The sequence below is a fragment of the Bubalus bubalis genome, chromosome 1, assembly GCF_019923935.1.
Source record: "Bubalus bubalis isolate 160015118507 breed Murrah chromosome 1, NDDB_SH_1, whole genome shotgun sequence".
In the NCBI taxonomy this organism is placed as follows: domain Eukaryota; kingdom Metazoa; phylum Chordata; class Mammalia; order Artiodactyla; family Bovidae; genus Bubalus; species Bubalus bubalis.
The window spans coordinates 128,090,745-128,103,857 of record NC_059157.1 but is presented as its reverse complement, the minus strand read 5'-3'; the positions used below and the strand labels follow the sequence as shown (position 1 = coordinate 128,103,857).

Below are 13,113 nucleotides of genomic sequence, written 5' to 3'. Positions count from 1 at the left end.
CAAAATAGTCATTTCAGATAAAATGTCCAGAAAGTACACCAGCATACATGGCATGTAAAACAAACAAACAACAAAATAAGTGGTAGAATAGGCAGAAGCCATAGAAACAGACCCACCGGGAGCCCAGATACTAGAGTCACTAGACTCAACTTGTAATAAAGCAATGCTTACTGTGTCCATGGAGATAAAAGCAGGATTTAGAGTTTTATGTAAGGATATGGAAGCTCTGAAAGCAGATTGCTGGCTTTAAAAAGAATCAACTAGATATTATAGAACTGAAAAGTAGGATTATGCAATAAGGTTAACAAGAAAGTGGAAAGGAAGATAAGTCAGAAGCCATCCAGAACGAAGCCCAGAGGGCTTCAAGGTGGAAAACACAGATGAGAAGATAAATGAGACAATAGAGTGAGAAAGTCCAATATATGTTTAACTGGAGTTTTGGAAGGAAGGGAGAGAGAAAATGGAGCAGAGACAGTATTTGAAAAGATAATGGTTGAGAATTTTCCAGAATTGATGACAAGTCAATTCTCTGATTCAGAAAGGCCAGACAAGAAATTCCCACAGGTGATAGGAATCTTGGAGAACCAGGCATTAGTTAAGCCAAAGATTCCCTCCTGTGGAAGTTCTCCTTTCCTGACCAGGTGTGAAAATACTTGTGGGAGCTGGTGGAGTATTTTTTTTTTTTTTTTACAGAGGACTTTTTGTTTTTCTATTTATTTATTTAGTTTGTTTTTAAAGTTGGGAGAGGTTTGACCTTGTTCATAAGCTGAGGGAAGAAACCAGTTGGAAGTGAGAGGTTGAAAATACAGGAGAGAGGAGAGGTGATGCATAAAGTTTTTAGAGAGAGTCGGACCCATACCATGAATAATTATAATAGTCATCATTTATTGAGGGCTTCCCAGGCGGCACAGAGTAAAGAATCCACCTGCCAAGGCAGGAGACGTAGGAGATGTGGGTTCTATCCCTAGGTTAGGAAGATCCCCTGGAGGAGGAAATAAATTTTATTTTATTTCCCACTCCTATAGTCTTGCCTGGAGAATCCCCATGGACAGAGGAGCCTGGCGGGCTACAGACCATAGTGTCGCAAAGAGTTGGACAGGACTGAGCACGCCCGCACCATTTATTGAGCATTACATGTCAGAGTCTGTTTCAGGAACTTGTCACACATCAATATTAATTCTTAAAATATTTAATAATCAGTATTTTTATCCAGACATCATCGATAGGTTCACTGATGCTCAGAAAGTTCAAAGGAAAAGACAGTGGTCATATAGTTAGTAAACGGTGGCACTATGGGCCACATCAGAATTGACTTCCCCTAAAGCCAGTGTTCGCTCTACTCTACTAGGTGGTGTCAGAGCTCCAGCTGGCCCCAAAGGCCTTTGCTAGTTGCCTGAGATTGGATGGGAGGAGGAAAGGATGCTTGTGGAGGTGGAGATGTTCGGAGAATATAGAGAAAGGATTAGGAAGTTAACATACATATAACCTGGAGAAGGAAATGGCAACTCACTCCAGGATTCTTGTCTGGGAAATCCCACTGACTGATGAACCTGGCAGTCTACAGTCCATGGGGTCACAAAAGAGTCAAACACGACTTAGCGACTAGACACCAACAACAATACCTATCATCAGGCCACCCAAAATGGTGGCTCTCTCGCTGCCTGTATGTCTTCTGCTCAAGCAGTGCCTGCTGCACCTACAGTGTGTTCACCTGACTGACCTTCCTACATACTTGACCCCACCCCAGCTAATGAGCGTTCTAATTTTAGAGCAGAACGTCTCCACCTGATAGCTTATCAAAGGAGTGGTGAGAGACGTGCTTTTCTGCTGGTTTTCCTGGTAACTCATGAGCCAACCTGACAAATCCCCCCATAACTGATAACCTCCCCTGCCCCGGCGAGTGAAGCTGCCATGTCCTGCCTGCTGAGTATGGTGGGGTGTCACTCCAGAACCTTGCTTCAGACAAGTAAGCTCTACATGTATTAGACCATTGGTGTTTCTGACTCCAGGCTCTTTCTTTGGTCTTGAAACTGGGCAAGCACAGAGCTTGTGGTCCTGGAGGATGCAGCCCAACAGTGTGGTTCAGGATCTAGGCTTGGTTCTTCCCAAGCAAATGGTAAAGGATATGATTTGCAGAGTTTGAAGGATGTGGGAATTCAACAAAGAAGGAGCCACCAAGGAAGAATCCACTAGGGAGGAGGGGAGAAGAGAGGAAAAGAGTGGAGTTAGATGAAAGAGGAAGACGTCCACAGAGGGGTCCAGAGCCTGGACGTCGTCGAAACCCACAGGAGTGCCAATGCCAGGTGCAGGATGGGAGGAGTGGGCAGAGGAAGGGAGTTGAGGGGGAGGGAGATGCAAACACAGTGAGTTACTCAGGTGAGGTTGGAGTGAAAGGAAATCTGAACCAAGAGCAAAAGCCACCAATGCCAGCCTGGAGGGGTGTTGCAGAGGCAGTCCAAGGATATGGAGAAGTGACGGGAAGTTTGAGATTAAACAATATTGCAGAGTCTCAGTAACTTCCCCCCAGTATTCATTAATTATGAAGGGAAAAACAGTAACTTTGCAGTGGGAAAATCCAGCAGATCAAGAGATCTCAAGATGCTGTTTTATTAGGAGGGATAATCCAACAAAGCTCTTTGATACCTGGCAAGAAACAAGTGAATAAACAGTGGTCATCATTGCAGTCCTTGAGGCAGTAACAACATCCCCGACAACCTACAGCCCAAAGATCTCCCCAATCCCATTTCAGGGCAAATTTAATCTGTGCTAATGTGTTACTGTGTCCCATGCGACTAACGAGTTGTCCTTGGGCAGCAGTGGTTAACACATGCGCATTTGACTGGGGTCTTCCGTAATAAGTGCAGTGATTCTAACGTGGGGATTTAGGCGTGGTGGCAACACTGGGAAAATTGCTTCGGAGCTGGCGTGAGAGGAGTTTCGGTCTCAAAGAGGACTAGGTACCCCTGCTGCCCTCCACGTTAAGGACCACCTTAACTTGATCCCTAACCTGGCTTCTTCCACCGCTCTGCCCCCGTTTTCTCCACGGCCTGTGTGTATGTTGGCGGCGTGCTTTCCTAACCTACTCGGTGGGGTCTGAGGACTACTTCACCCCAACACCTCCGGTGGGATTCTGGAGCCGGGATCGAGAACCAAACGCTCCCGGGCTGTCTCTTCTGAGAAGCGCGCCACTGCCCTCCAGTGGGCAAGCTCTGAACTTCCTGAGGTCCCGGGGCTCTGCGCGCCGAGTACCGACCCGTGCCGGACCCGGGGTTCTGCCCACCACCAGCCTGCGCCACCTCCTCCCAGCGGTGCCATCCATGATGGCCTTCCTGCAGTTCCTCAAGCTCCCTGTGCACACAGTGTTTTCCCTGGCTGGAATGCCACCCTGAGCTCTTCCTTCTCATTGCCCAAGTCCAGTTTCAGGATCCACCCCCTAAAGAAGAGTCTTCTTTGCACAGCCTGTCTAAAGCAGGGTCCTTCGCCTAGCTACTTTCTATCATTACTCTGTTCCTTTCCTGCAGAGTAGTTATTGCAGTCTGTAAATATCTTGTTTATTTATTTCTTCTTTGATAGATTTTTTTTTTTTAACTACGGTCTCTTGGGTTCTTCTCAATATACAATCACACCATCTGCAAGTACAGAACTTTTTTTCTACTTTCAGAATTTATTCTTACAAGTTTATTTTGTTTTAATAATGCTATAGAGCCTTTAAGGGCTTCCCTGGTGGCCCAGATGGTAAAGCGTCTGCCTGCAATGCAGAAGACCGGAGTTCGATCGCTGGGTCGGGAAGATCCCCTGGAGAAGGAAATGGCAACCCACTCCAGTACTCTTGCCTGGAAAATTCCATGGACGGAGGAGCCTGGTAGGCTACAGTCCATAGAGTCTCAAAGAGTTGGACGTGACTGAGCGACTTCACTTTCACTTTATAGAGGCTTTCGAGTAAGTTAGCTAGTAACAGTCACAGTGAGTATCCCTTCTTCCTGCATAATATTAATGGAAATTGTTTGAAGGTTTCACTGTTTTAGTAAGATATTTGCTACTGATTTTTGATAAATATTCTTTATCACAGTTAAGAAGTGTCCTTCTATTCCTATACTGTACTGTTTTTACTTTTTTCGTCTCTTTTGTAGTAACCAATCTATTTGAATTTTCTGTTCCTTTTGGTGTCAATTTGTATTTTTCTAGGAGTTCAACAGTTTTCTCTAGATTTTCAAGTTGGTTGTTATAGAGTTGTTTATAATATTGTCTTATAATTATTTTTCTCTCTTTTGTATCTGTATAGCTTTTCTAATTTCTACTACCACTTGTATTTGATCTCTCTTGTTTGTCCCTGATGGTGGGCATTGTCTCTCTTGTTTGTAAGATCAGCTGATCTTACAAAACACTTACATTTGTCATGGAACTGCCATATGACTCAGGAATTACACACCTATGTATACATTCCAAGAATTGAATACAGAAACTCAAACAAATACTTGTACACCAATGTTCATAGTAGAATTATTCACAATAGGCAAAAGGTGGCAACAGTCCACGTGTCTGTCAACAGTAACCAAAATATGGATAAACAAAATGTAGAATATACTTACAGTAGAATATTATTCAACCATAAAAAGAAATTAAATTTTTATACATGATACAACATGTATCTTGAAAACATTGTACTTACTGTAATACACAAGACACAAAAGGACCACTATTGTAATGATTACACTTATGAGGTATCTAGGGTAAACAATTCATAGAGACAGAAAATAGGTTACCAGGGGTTTGGGGGGAGGGAGAAAGGAGGAGTTTCTTTTAATGGGTACAAAGTTTTTGTTGAGGATGATAAAGTTTTGAATATAAATAGTGGCGATAGTTATACAACATTATGAATGTATTTAAGACCATGGAATTGCACACTAATGAAAGGTTAAAATGATAAATATCATGTATATTCTACCACAATACAAAAATTAGATTTATGATTTATTCTTTCTTTTTTGTCTATTTCAGTGATTTGGAGTTCTACTTTTATTAATCTGTTTGGCTAGATTGTTTGTTTGTTTTTAATTTCCTAAGAAGAGTTCTTGATTCCTTTAATTTCAGCCTTCTTTAACAGTAAAGGCATTGAAGACTATAATTTTCCCCAGAATATGGGTTTAACATACTAAAACATACACTTCATTGCTTTCTAGATAGTTCTTGGTTTCTGTTTTGATTTATGTATTGATTTAGAGGTTATTTTTATTCTAAGTTGCTAATAGTTTGGGGGTCTTCTGTTTATTATTCATTTGAATTCTAAAACGCTGCTCAGAAGAACACATCTTACAAAATCTTCACTTTTTTGAATTTGTCAAGTTTTATTTGTGGCCAAGTACATGGTGGATATATAGTATATGTGATACATGAATATAGAAATATACATGACATTGAAATATGCTATATAAATAGTTAAATGTTTTATTGACATAAGAAAAAAAGCATGTTCTGTATTTTTAGGTTTCAAAGTTCTATATGCATTTATTAAATTCAGCTGGTTGATTTTAATACTCAAATCCTCTATGTTCTGGCTAAATTTTTATCATCTAGATCTGTCAGATTTTGAAAGAATTATATTAGAATCCTTTAATTATGCATGCATGTTTTAAAATGAGGTTCTTCTTATATTTCTAAAAGTTTTTGCATTATATATTTGGCTGCCAAGATGTTTAGTTTTAGAGGTTTATGACTAATGCCTTCTCCTTAAAATGTGCCTTTTGTGATTATCTTTGTCTTATTTAATACTTTTTATCTTAAGTTTCACATCATCTATGTTGTCATTTCTGCTTTCCTTTTGTTTGCCTTTATCTGCCATTTCTTTAATCATCAACCTTTCTGTATCACTTCATTTTAAGTGTGCTTCCTATAAACGTTATATATTTGTATTTTGTTGTTTGATTTAATAATTGCTGTATTTTATGTGGAAAGTCAGCTCATTCACATTTATTGTCATAGTTAATATCCAAAATATGTAAGAATTCTTGTAAGTCAACAAGAAAATGACAACAGCCAGTACAAAGAAAGGAAAAGGTGAGGAACAGGAGTTTACTGAATAAAAATAATACGAATAACCAGTAAACATGTGAGTAGATACCTCACCTCTAAACTCATGGTTATCAGGGAAATGCAAATTAAAACCATCCAGAAATATACTGCTGCTGCTGTTAAATCGCTTCGGTCACATCCGACTCTATGTGTGACCCCATAGACAGCAGCCCACCAGGCTCCCCCGTCCCTGGGATTCTCCAGGCAAGAACACTGGAGTGGGTTGCCATTTCCTTCTCCAATGCATGAAAGTGAAAAGTGAAAGTGAAGTCACCCAGTCGTGTCTGACTCTTAGCGACCCCATGGACTGCAGCCTACCAGGCTCCTCCATCCATGGGATTTTCCAGGCAAGAGTACTGGAGTGGGGTGCCATTGCCTTCTCTACAGAGCCATTAAATTGGGGGGGGGAATGAACAAATCTGACCATAGCAAGTGTGGGGGTGAGGATTGGGAACACAATGACTCATTCGTTGGCAGTAACTTGCCACACTGCTGCTGAGCATCCATTGCAACAGTGCAGCCCTGATTCTAGGTGTGCACCCTACAGAAACTCTCACACTCACACACGTGCACAAGCAGATATGGACTAGAATGTCCATAGCACCATTGTTTGTAGTCAGGACAAAAGACAGTCTGATTTTTTCATCAGTAGGAGAATGGATAAATAAATGCAACCTAATATTAACACAATAGTACACTATACTTAAGGGAAAATAGATTTGTATTTATCAAAAACCCCAAAACTCATGTAGCACCCTGCTCAAAGTTCCTTATGAATATTAACTCATTTACTAAGTGAACCAGATTTGAATTTATCAACCGTGAGTCAGGATGGGTAAATCCCCAAAGAATCATGTTGACTGGAAAAAGCAAGTCACAGAAGTATCCGAGTAAGAAAGTTTGAAGTAGTTAAAGCAATGTTATATAATGTTCAGGACTCATTCACATTTAATAAAAGCGTGTAGAGTTTTCCCTCAGGGGTCCACATCAGGCAGAATGTTGCATTTCTAGTGCTTAGTGATGGCTAAATTATTCTCTAGATCTAGATGTAGCTCTGAAATAGTTCATAAAATGGTAAAAGGGAAAATCACCCACTTCCATTTTCTACAGTCTCTTATGTTTATTTTTGTATACTTGTGATTATCCCATATATATGAAATTCTGTTTCTTTCTCTTAAGATTTCCTCATGTTATCAAAAACTCATCAATGTTGTTAATGACAGAATGATATCCCAACTTGTAATATACTTATCCAATTCCCAATATGTTGATTCCAGTGTTAATAAGCTCTTTGTCATTTTTCAGCACAAAGGATGTCTGTGCTTTGGGGAGTATTGGGGATTATTCCTTCTGAAACATTTTCACATGTAGAATTACAGTATCAAACTGTGTGAGCACTGAAGCCTCAGTTCTTAGTATTATTACATTTTGCCCAGAAATGGACCTGTTCACTCTCCGCCCGGCAGTGCATGGTTGACTACCTGTCTCTGAATCTTTATCAGTACTAAGCACAAAGACACTTTCTCATTTTTTTAAAAAAAAAAAGAAGCTTACTATTCTGATCGGTGAAAATAGAAGCTTATCTGTATTATTTTGAGAATATTTTCCCCAATTGCTTATCAAACGTGTATAAAGGGAGAAAGTTCGACTGTGGAGGGCGCCATGGAACCCATCCTCTCTCCCTGCGGCACCGCGGCAGGTGCAGCTAGAGCATCCGGCTTCGGTTCTCCTTTGGTTCTTCGGGACTTTAGCTCTCGGCGCCCTGGGGACGGTGGCTCTGATCCGGGACGCCCAGCCCCCACGGAAGCCCAGCGAGGTGGTCGCGGTCGGGGTCATAGTTTACTGTTCACTGTCATTCTTTCTTGCCCAGCTCGCCGCACGCATCTGGCTCTCCCCTGGGCTGGCGGACCGGGGAGAATTTTCAGGGCTGCCTCACAGCCGTCATGGGTCCCTTTTCACCCAGTGACACCCCGGCCGTTGACATCCGCCCACAGAGCAGGGGCACACTGGGCTCCATTCACCCTCTCCAGCCCGGGTGGGCGGACCGGCAAGGCATCCTCCTCCCCCGCCCCCAGCGACCCCCACCCCACCTCGGACCACACACAGGCAGGGTGGGACCAGAGGCGCTTTTCCTTTCCCAGGGACCGGATTGGAATTTGGGGGAGAGGTGAAAATTGAGGAAGTTGGAAAGGGAGGCGTGAAGGCGTGGGTGAGAAGTGGGAGGCTGTTTCTAGGGGAAGGAGGGGAGGAACGTTGGGGGTGGAGAGGAGGGGCTGAGAGGGGTGTCCTGATCAGAGAGGGGACCAGAGGAAGGGAGGGGCTGAGAGTGGGACAGGGAGAAGGGAGGTGGGGGGCCGGAAATGGAGGCCCAGGCAGCATTTAAGGGGGCAGTTCAGATTGGGCTGAAGTTTACCACAGTGAGAAGGGATTATGAGAGTAGCAGGTTGAAAGGAATTTCAGGAAGGGCTGAGGCATTGCTGAGCCTGGGTTGCCCCCTGGAGGGGCCTGGGCATTGCTTTGGCCAAGGGCTATGCTCCAAGCCTCCACGGGGGCCTGAGGAAAGTCTGTGGCTCCATACTGGGGGTCCAGATGGAGGAAGGTGATGACAAAGGTGAGCAGGTGCATTCAGCCCATGGAGAACATGCAAGGATGTATCTCCCTAGCTGTCAGGAGTCTCCTGGGGGTGGACTCTGAAGGGTCCAAGAGGTCATCTGGGAAACAGGGAGAACAGAGAGGGGACCCACAGGCAGGGAAGAGTTCTCTGCTAGAGGGAGGATGGGAAGGTCAAGGACAGCTTTGGGAAGTCCAAGATCCTCCAGGGATCTGCTTCTGTCAAGCAAGAAAATCCCCACCAGTGAGAGGTGAAATCGATTATGGTTCAGCCATGCTATGGGAGACTGTGTGGCCTTTAAACACATGCTGTCAGCTGATGCTCCTCAGACCCTGTGGGGCACATCCTTTGGGAGAGCTTGTTAAGATGCAGATTCTGATTCAGCAGATCTGAAGTGGGACCTGGGATGCTCCATTTCTCACTACCTCCCCGGTAGGACCTGTGCTGCTGCCTCAGCACCATAGTGAGCAGCAAGAATGTAAGGCCTTGTGTGTTGACATGGGGAAATATTTAGGTTTATGGTAAAGTGGAAATAAAATAGTCTATATGGGATGGGCGCCATTTGGGCTTTTTAAAAAGTATGTCTTACACAAACACATAAATGCATACATACACAAAAAAGGTGCAAAAAAATATACCAACTCTATTTTTCCCTAGGAGATGGGATGAAAAATGATATTTTCTACTTTTTGCTTATCATTATTTTCTGAATTTTCTTCAATAAACATATATTCCAATTGCAAGAAAAAAGGTTCTCTCAAAACCACAGAAGTTACCTATTTTAAAAAGAAAACTCAGGCAGAAGTTCACAGATTTCCCTCAACTGGACTAGCTGTTCATCTAACCTCCTGGGACATCTGTTTACACACTGCATGGGGATGGGAATCTCAGTCCCTGAAACTTGGCCTTTGGGCTTACCTTTGTTAGGTAGGTAGAATAGGGAAAAGGAGTCCAAAATGGCAGTGGTTAAAAGACAAGGAAGGAAAAAGCCCGTGAAAATAGAACAAAAGAAGGTCCAAGGACCGGAGTGAGGACCTCAAGTAAAACCAACAACACTCCTGGCTGACCCAATTTACACAGGACAGGCCCAGGGAGAGATAAACATAAATAGAGGAGCCAAAGCTAGCTCTCTCTACGCACTCCCCACCCCCCACCACCACCCCCGCATGCTGGGGTGCTGTTCTCATGTCTTTGGATCAACGTGCCCTCATGCCCCGAAGATGGATTTTCCTGCTATTTTCTAAATAAAATAGAGCTGTAACACTGAGCTGTAACACTGATTTGTCTAAGAGCTATAACATGGTCCTATCGAGACCTGAGAGCTATAACACGGTCTATCCAAGACCCGAGAGCTGTGACATGCCGACGGGGCTTTAATGTCCGTCGCTCCAAATCTTTGTTGTGATGAGACAAAGAACCGAGGAACATACACTTGCGTGACATCTATGGTGCCATGACTCAGATTTAACCTGCCTGAAACAACCTCCAGGCACAGCAGGAGCCCAACTCAGCGAAGCTCCCGTGGTAGAGGTGGAACGCGAAGAAAACCCAGCACAGGGGAACGCCCATCGTGCTAGAAACCGGGACAGAGAAAAACCCTCAGCAGAAAGCTCACGTGGCCCAGTCTCAGATTCCAGAAGACCTCCGGTTAAGGTAAGAGGTCCTAGCTCCTAGGGCTGGAGGGACATGCCTAACGAAATCTTAATTCCTTTACAGTCTCTCGTTTCTTGTTTCCTTGAACCTCCCGTGAACAGGTGGGCGGCAGGGGTCACAATTGAGGGACTCTGGAGAGGCTACTCCTCAGCATGTCCCAAAGGTGCTATCTGCTGAGCCCCAGTAGCTGTTACACAAGCCGGTGGGGGTTCTTCTGTCCTTTCTCTTCTCTGTGCCAAGGATCAGACCAATGAAACTGTGAGCACTGGTCATATATTTAGCAAATTTTCTGGCGGGCTATGAAGGGGATTCCTTGGCACGTTTTTCCCACTGCTTTTTCCTCCTGTCCTTCAGCCCTCTCCCAGGACTTGAGCCCGACCAAAACCCAGAATGGCTTCGGGTACCTAATAAAGCTCAGGCTCTGAGGTCTTATTGCAAAAATTCATTGAGAGTCAAAGCAATAGGTAAGAGGTAGACTTGTTAAGATTCAGAGAGTAGCGCCCACTCTACAGGGTACTGGCCATGGAATGTGGCCTGGCTAGGTTTTGCAAGCAGGGTGAATTCATATGTTAGTGAGTGGGATGATCATCCCAACTGTTGGGAAACCACCCACTCCTCCCTCTTTTGACAGTGCCTTGGAGCTGTCCTGCCACCTCTGGGTGTGTCTGTTGGTTTATAGATTGGGGATTAAGGTTTACTTGAATTTGACTTGTCATCTTGGACCCAGTTGATTTTAATTGGTTTACATTATACCCTTGTGCTATGTCATTCTTTCAAAGGTTGTGCTCTGACCTCTTCCCTCCTGTTTCATGCTCTTTTCCTGAGCCCCATCCAGACCTACAAGGTTGCCTCTACAATCTTCTGGAGAGACAACCAGAAAATAGCTGGCCTTGGGAGGGAAATACTGTATAATATCCAACCCCCTAATTCTACCCAGTACTGGTCACACTGGAGATCTTGGGGATGCCCAACTCCGGTCCGGGGGTCCCAGGAGGTCATTACGCCTTGACCTGCCTAGGGATCTGGTCCTCGAAAGGTTGTCACGCCTCAACCTGCTCGGGGATCCACCAGTCCCAGGGGTCCCGGGAGGTCATCACACCTCGACCTGCCTAGGGACCCAATTCTCAGGAGGCCGTCACGCCTCGACCTGCCCCGGGATTCGATCTCTAGGAGGCTGTCATGCCTCAGCCTGCCTGGGGATCTGCACCCTGACCCAGGGACGCCTGGCTCTCAGGTTGCAACAGTACTAGGTAGGATGAACTTACAACATATCTATTCCCGTCCACGGTGGGCAAACTAACAATGAGTTCAGTTCAGTTCAGTTCAGTCACTCAGTCATGTCCGACTCTTTGCGACCCCATGAATCGCAGTATGCCAGGCCTCCCTGTCCATCACCAACTCCCGGAGTTCACTCAGACTCATGTCCATCGAGTCAGTGATGCCATCCAGCCATCTCATCCTCTGTCGTCCCTTTCTCCTCCTGCCCCCAATCCCTCCCAGCATCAAAGTTTTTTCCAATGAGTCAACTCTTCGCATGAGGTGGCCAAAGTACTGGAGTTTCAGCTTTAGCATCATTCCTTCCAAAGAAATCCCAGGGCTGATCTCCAGAATGGACTGGTTGGATCTCCTTGCAGTCCAAGGGACTCTCAAGAGTCTTCTCCAACACCACAGTTCAAAAGCATCAATTCTTCGGTGCTCAGCCTTCTTCACAGTCCAACTCTCACATCCATACATGACCACAGGAAAAACCATAGCCTTGACTAGACGAACCTTTGTTGGCAAAGCAATGAGTTACAAACCCCTTAATCTACCCAGTACCGGTCACACTGGAGATCTTGGGGACGTCCAACTCCAGTCCGGGGGTCCCAGGAGGTCATCACGCCTTTACCTGCCTAGGGATCTGGTCCTCGAAGGGTTGTCACGCCTCAACCTACATGGGGATCGGCCAGTCCCAGGGGTCCCAGGAGGTCGTCACACCTCGACCTGCCCAGGGACCCAATTCTCGGGAGGCTGTCACGCCTCGACCTGCCCGGGGATTCGATCTCTAGGAGGCTGTCACGCCTCAGCCTGCCTGGGGATCTGCACCCTGACCCAGGGACGCCTGGCTCTCAGGTTGCAACAGTTCTGGGTAGGATAAGCTTCAGAAAGACTCACCCCTAAGGAAGTCCACCCGTAAAAATCGAAAGAGGTACTGTCTTTCAGATGGGAAATAACCAATCCACTTCCTGGCAGACGCCCTTGAGATGCATCCTTGATAACTGGAAGCTGTTCGACCCGCTAGCTCTAAGGAGAAGTCGCTTGAAATTCTTTTGTGCCACTGCGTGGCCACAGTATCCACTGGGGGATGAGGAACACTGGCCTGAGGATGGGACTTTAAATTATAATACCATCCTGCAATTAGAATTATTTTGCAAAAGACAAGGGAAATGGACAGAGATCCCCTATGTCCAAATTTTCTTCCTACTAAGAGATATGAAGGAACTCTGTCTTAAGTATGGGATTGTTGTACGCCCTAAAAGTGAGCCCACTAGGCAAATGGTGTTAGGCACAGGCAACCAAGAAAAGTAACCCCCTCGTGAAGGCTCACCTCCCACAGCTCCCAAGTTGCCTAGTGCTCCTTCCTTGTATCCAAACGTGCCCCCATATCCGGGAGCACCCCCTCCACAAAAGCCAGCTCGAGTATGTCCCTTAGTTGAAACTGGAGGAGAATTCGGACCAACCTGGGTCCATAAGCCCTTCTCCCTCTTAAAACTAAGACAGATCAAACAAGACCTGGGAAG

General features: G+C 45.1%; 1 long non-coding RNA gene across 1 annotated transcript; it reads left to right on the top strand.

The window, feature by feature from the left end:
* The first annotated feature begins 1,196 nt into the window (after positions 1 to 1,196).
* LOC123334178 lies at positions 1,197 to 12,569 on the top strand. The gene is made up of 3 exons (XR_006641207.1): positions 1,197 to 1,966; positions 10,170 to 10,333; positions 12,536 to 12,569. It is a non-coding gene; the product is annotated as an uncharacterized LOC123334178 (long non-coding RNA).
* Positions 12,570 to 13,113: the final 544 nt, after the last annotated feature.